This window comes from Anguilla rostrata, chromosome 9 (genome assembly GCF_018555375.3).
Source record: "Anguilla rostrata isolate EN2019 chromosome 9, ASM1855537v3, whole genome shotgun sequence".
NCBI classification, from domain to species: domain Eukaryota; kingdom Metazoa; phylum Chordata; class Actinopteri; order Anguilliformes; family Anguillidae; genus Anguilla; species Anguilla rostrata.
In genome coordinates, this window is record NC_057941.1 from 22,709,840 (window position 1) to 22,716,488 (window position 6,649).

A 6,649-nucleotide genomic window follows, 5' to 3' on the forward strand; every position below is an offset into this window, starting at 1 on the left:
GGCACGTCTCAACAAGCCACCCCCCCCCCCCAACCACCCCACCCCCCACCCCCACCGCCGCCATTTCCCACGTGCTTCCGCCAGCCAGTTGTGTACAGAGAAAATACATATTCACGTGTAATCATTTATTTATTCCTTTTGTAAATGGTTCAAATCAGGTCATTGAGTTTCACGTTTGGAGTTTGTGATGTGCTCACGGATACCGTTATTCATTCCATTTTGGTCTGTTTGAGTAATTAGCTAACTAAGGGTGATTTAATAAGCCTGTTCAATTCTATAATTGTAGCTCTTCCTGGCCAAAGCGTATTTCTTTGTTGAAAGTTTAATAATAAGCTCATTGGTACAGAAACCTTTTTTGTATGTAACCTAAAGACGTGTGTGTATTTATTTATTTATTTGAATGTTAAACCAAAAAATCTTTCCCAAAAAAATCCATGTCCAAGATCAACACAGATGGATGTGCAATCTAATAAATAATGACAGATTGGTATTCAGTTGTTTGAAGAAAAAACATCTTATCTTGGAATCTGAAGATAATTCTGGAGACTGTCAGATACTATCTGTGTGAGTGCCATGCCTTGATATGGAGCTGGCTTAAGTAGGTGTGTCACCTGCCTACTCCTGTAAGACAGATAGATAATGCTGATGTTTAATCAATAAATGCACCCCAAAATATTTTAAATATAACCAAATGTACTAAAAAGATGCCTTTTCCTGTGCTTTTAATCTGTCAAATACACAGCATGGAAATTTGAATGTGCTCTAATGCATAAACCTACAGACACAAGTTGTGCTAAGTAGTTCAACCGCATAGTAAGGAAACACTTCACTTACTGCCACATTATTGTTTTCCTGCTTGTGCAAATGAAGAAAGAACTCCATTAGTTTCCTGAAAGAGTGGTAGCTAGCTTGGTTGATGAATGTTTATGGAGGTACAGTTAAAGTTCATCCTCATCTCATAAACAGAAATAGATCAGGAACTTGTGTTTTCCCTTTGGAGCCAGCAGTTATGTGGAGTTCAAGTGTGTGTGTGTGTGTGTGTGTGTGTGTGTGAGAGAGAGAGAGAGAGAGAGAGAGAGAGAGAGCAGAAATCAGGAGCTAGTGACAGCAAGAGAGCAACCAAAGAGGGGAAGAGAGAAATGGAGAGGGAGAGATGGAGAAGTAAGTGTTTACCAATCCACTTCATCAATATGGCCTCATCCTCCCCCAGGCGCTTGTATAAATTACCCCTCGTTATCAGACGGCTTAACGATTGTGGTCAGAGGTCGCCTCAGAATTATCGATGGCGAGTTTAGCCTTTCAAGAGAAAGGACTCTGGCGATACACCTGCAAGGCACGGGATCAATCTGAACCCTAATGACGGCACTGAGCGTTCCCGTCGGACAGCGGTCGCACGGAAATTTGTCACCCCTAACCTCCCCTGCTGCCCTCCACAAAATCACCCCAGCCGTGCTATAGCCTAACAGAAAACCAAACTTTCATTTACTTCCAAAAAAAAAAAAAAAAACCCCACACAAATTAGACCTTATTTTACAGGTTCGTGTTTATGTCAGCATGGCGTTGCATCCTAGCACGTTACAGGAATCGTACTATTTAAATGTAAAGTAACCGGGACCAAGATAACACCGAGATCGTAATAGTCTGCACAATTAACACAGTATTCCTCTAATATGAAAGCCTACGTCCAGATGCAATTTTGTTTTTAAAATGAGAACAACCTCAACCTATCCAATGGAATATAAAATAAATTAAAAAATAAAATAAAAAGAAAACTGAAATCCAGTATCTCTCAGGGCACAGTAAGTTTGTACTGGTATTTAGATAAGGTTGCTGAAGAACTACTACTGCAATCCCCTGAAATTTGTTAATTTATTAATGTCATTGCCTCACAATGGTTTAATTGCATCTGCTGAAAATGAGTAACGTGCACCTTTCCTGAATACCAAACGTAACCCCAGTTTCTCTGAAAAGACTGCAGAAATGATAAAGGGCTACTACTGCATTAACCTGAAATGTGTGAAGTCGCTTTTATTAATTTCATTGCTTCAGAATGGTTGAATTGTAACTGCTGAAAATGAGCAAACTGCTCCTGTTGTGAATACCAAACATAACCCTGTTTTCTTCTGAAAAGACGCAAATCCCTATCTCTCGGCTAAGTGTTGTGTTGTGTTGTGTTTTTAAAAAAAATTTTTTATTGAATCATATCAAGCAGCAGCCTGTTGCCCTTCTGTGTTAGCGACCGGTAATTTTTCTGTTTTTAAAGGGCGTGCGTGTACAGGCCTAATACAGACTTTCGTCTGAAGTGAGTGTATTGTTTTTAATCACATTTTTTTTTCATCCAAAAACGGGATTGATGTAATGAAGTGATTAGAGGGGTGTGCGAGGGGTGATGGATGCACATTGTTTTCCATTTTCACTTTCGTCCGCCTTCGTGCCGCAGTATTGTCGTGGGATAGCGCAGTGACTTCATGGGTCACCAAGGCGAGCCGGTGAATAGGATCTGTGCAAACAGAGGGGATCCTTCAGCGCATGTTAAATGCATCGCCACATTGTTTCCTGACATCATCTTCCATGGGACATGGCTGCTATATGTGTACGTGTGCGTGTGTGTGTGTGTGTGTGTGTGTGTGTCTGGGGGGGGTCGCCATGGGGGAGCTATTATGTTCCAGGACTCATTATACAGCAATGCTGTTCAATTTGTTGTGTGTGTGTGAGTGTGTGTGTGTGCGTGTTCATGAGCGAGTATGCATGTTTGTATGCACTGACTGTATTTCCATGCATATTTTTGGAGTATGCATGTGTGTATATACCAGCATGTCTGTGTGCAGTAAGTGGGTAATGTGTCTTGCACGTGCTTTGACATTGTGCGTTGCTGTTTTTTAGGGTGCTTGCATGTGCAGTATGTGTATTTGATCTGTCCATGTGAATGAGTTTGCTTGTGTGAGTGCGTCTGCATGTTTTTGCGTGCGCATGTGTGTTCCTGTTTGAGGCACTGCTCTGCTTTTGTGCTGTTAGGTACGGAATTTCTCTCGGGAGCAAGACTTTAGGGGCCTGCTAAAATACTGTGCAGTAATTGGAATCACCTTATCTTTAGTCTCATCAATTAATGTGCAATTTTCCATTTAATTACCAACTCACTCACCAAATTTGCAATTAAAATGAAGACCGATTACACTGAAGATGGCTTTCAACTGAAAACAATATGGAATAAGCAGCCACAGTCTGTAATCAGTATACAGATCACACACACACCTACACACACACACACACACACAAACACACAAACTACTTAGTTTGAACAATTTGGAAGCTGTTTGTGAAGTGAAACAGGCAGGTTTCAATAGCAGAAGCCACAGCCATCCCTGTGAAGTTGAATGGCAACCATTTGGAAGAGGGGAGGTGTCGGTGGTGTTGATAGCATGCTAGCAATGGCAGACTTTTTGCCCATCCTGAAATAGAGTTTTCTCTTGGACAGCTCAGGCCTTTTTCCACAGGTCAGCGCCAAGCTTGGGTATGAGGTCAGTGGTGAGGCGTGCCTCCTATTTAAGAGATAGAGAGGACACCATCGGTCTACCATCACACTTCCTGTACTCCAGCTGTGGAATGGCTCAAGTCCAGTCCTTACATCCTTCTGTCTTTCATTGATGCACCTGCCCACTGTCCCTCCCTTTTATTCCTTTTTGCTTTCCTTCTTGTTACATCACACTCACATTTTTCATGGTCTGGGTGGCTGTTTTTTTTGCTGGAAGTCGTTCTGCAGGGTCTGGAAGACTGAGAGTGTCTGCTGACAAGGCCACATGTCACTCTGTTATGACACCCTTTTACTGAGTGGGAGATTCTGACTGTCAAACATTGATTAAAATCGCATCACTCAAAACGTGTCTACTCAGTGAATGAGCTTGTAAACCCCTTGTGAAATCAATAAAAAGTTTCCAGTTTTCATGTTCCGCCAGTCAGTTCTGTGGCAGTGGCCGAGCTGTGGATCTCGTGTGAAAGGGCAGGGGTGAAGGTCATTCAGATTAGGGTTGTGGGGGGGGGGGGGGGCTACTGCACAATCCCTGGAGAGCCGTGGCATTAGCCCGCTCTCCCCCCATAAAGCAAAACCAAGCCAGGACAGAGCACTCCCTAGAGGAATCTCATTAGACTCCATTTGAGCTGCGCAATGTCCAGATGCCCTAATCTCTGCCCTTCATTGGGTTAACATGGTTTTGATAGAGGGAGATGCAGTGCTGAACACTCAAATGGCATCATTGAAATTCAGAGTTTTTCAGCTCTGGCTGTCAGTCAGCAAAAGATAGGCCGTTCTTTATTAAAACACCAAATGAAACAAACTCATTGCATCAGTGGTATTCCTGGGTTTATTTTTGATGATAAAGTTGAAAGATTTCAAATTTAATCAGCACTGTGAAATTGCTGAACTACTGTAGTAGTCCTAATATCACATTAAATTTATTTGTAGAGTGCATTTTACAAACATTTCTCTTAATATGCTTTGCTTTGTACCCTGTCCTAAACCCCCACAAGAGCAAGCCTAGGGTGACGGTGACAAGGATATTTTTTCATTACCATGATGTTGTTGAAATGTTGTTGTACATCGTGTTAAATGCTAGGAAGTAAAGTTTCTATTTCCAGAATATTTCATCTTTTGCTGTACGCTGTGAAGGATGCACAGGCAGGGCAGTAAGTGGGTAAAGTACACACAGATAGCGCAGTAAGTGGTTAAAGTATGTTTAGATCGGGCAGTAATTGGGTAAAGTATGCATAGATAAGGCAGAAAGTGGGTAAAGTATGTGCAAATATGGCAGAAAGTGGGTCAAGTATATTTAAATATGGCAGTTAATGGGTAAAGTATGCATAGCTAAGGTAGAAAATGGGTAAAGTATGTGCAGACAAGGAAGTAAGTGGGTAAAGTATGCACAAATAGGGCAGTAAGTGGGTAAATTATGTCCAAACAGCGTAGTAAGTTCCTAAAGTATGCTTAGATATGGCAGTAAGAGGGTATAGTCTGCATAGACTGGGCAGAAAGTGGGTAAAGTATACACAGATAGGGACAGTGTGTAAAGTATGTGCAGATAGGGCAGTAAGTGTGTAAAGTACACACAGATAGGGCAACATGTGTGTAAAGTACATGCAGGTGGGTAAAGTGTGCATGGACAGGGCAGTAAGTGGGTAAAGTACGCACTGATAGGTCATTAAGTGGATAAAGTGTGGATGGACAGAGCAGTAAGTGGGTAAAGTGTGCACGGACAGGACATTAAGTGGGTTTGTTTGTTTATTTAGATCCCCATTAGCTACTGTATTGTAACAGTAGCTACTCTTCCTGGGGTCCCCATAAATCTTTTACAATACTTCAGTACAGAAAAATGCATCAATACACATCCGTAACATTCATACTCACAGTGTGGGTACAGTATGAGCAGACAGGGCAGTAAGTGGGTACAGTATGGGTAGACAGGGCAGTAAGTGGGTACAGTATGGGCAGACAGGGCAGTAAGTGGGTACAGTATGGGCAGACAGGGCAGTAAGTGGGTACAGTATGGGTAGACAGGGCAGTAAGTGGGTACAGTATGGGCAGACAGGGCAGTAAGTGGGTACAGTATGGGCAGACAGGGCAGTAAGTGAGTAAAGTACAGACACAGACTGTACTCCCCTATGAGAGGGTGATTCGGCTGGGGTGCTGTGTTCGTCTTCTGTGTCTGCGTATGTTGCCTTCCATGAACTCCCAGGACAGTTTCTCTGGGCCAATTATACTGGCAGACACCCGCACCGGTGCCTGACCCCCTGGGACCGCCCGCTGCTCTGCTGCTCAGCTGAATGTCAATTAGCTGAATGACAACAGTTTTAATGAGCTCCTGATTGGCTCTGCCATGTAATCACCCAGTCGCCCTTTAACTGAACACCCTGTCTGCAGCACTACGCTGTAGAGAGCTGACATTGTCACACGCACGTATTTCACTGCATGTCCAGCTATATGAACAATGGTATGTTCTGTTTTTCTATTAAGTGACTATCAATATACACTGTATGTTTTTGGCCATGCTAACATCATGTTGTGAAGTTTTCCTTGGCTTTGTAACTTTGTTGCATATGTTACTTGTTGATTACATGGTTGGTGAACCCAGGCTATGTTTTAGGCATGTTGTTGATTTTATTTTAACTCTACCGTACTGTTAATTAGGCGGTATTTAAATGATTAATGTGGAGATTCTGTCATCAGCTGAATGACGAAGTGAAAGAACATTACATTCATTTAAAGTTTTTTTTCTTAATACACTGTTAAATTACAGCATCCCCTGGTGGCTGTCTCTGAAACTCACAAGGATATTTTACATTCTGTCTATACCAGAATTTAATGCATTGTGTCCATTTAAAATCCAGTACTATGAATGAAATTATCCCATTTTAACTCCTAATCTATTCGTATTTGACTGACTGTAGAAAGGAATTGGAAACAGTGGTGTTTCCCTGTGGCAACATGCCATTATTATTATGTTTTTGTGTTCTATTAGTCATAGTAATTTTTTTTAAAGATGTTCCTAAATTTATTTTTGTATGTTTTGTTGATGCGTATGACACAGCGATGTTAAATCATGTTCACAAAATACTTCATGTTCATGCTTCATATCTTGTTCTTCTACACTTATGACAT

General features: G+C 41.8%; 1 protein-coding gene across 5 annotated transcripts in view; it reads left to right on the top strand.

Annotated features, from left to right (window-relative positions):
* The window catches only part of pknox2 (pbx/knotted 1 homeobox 2), a 78,799-nt gene that overhangs the window by 39,621 nt on the left and 32,529 nt on the right, over window positions 1-6,649 (top strand). The gene's annotated exons all lie outside the window — the stretch shown is intronic.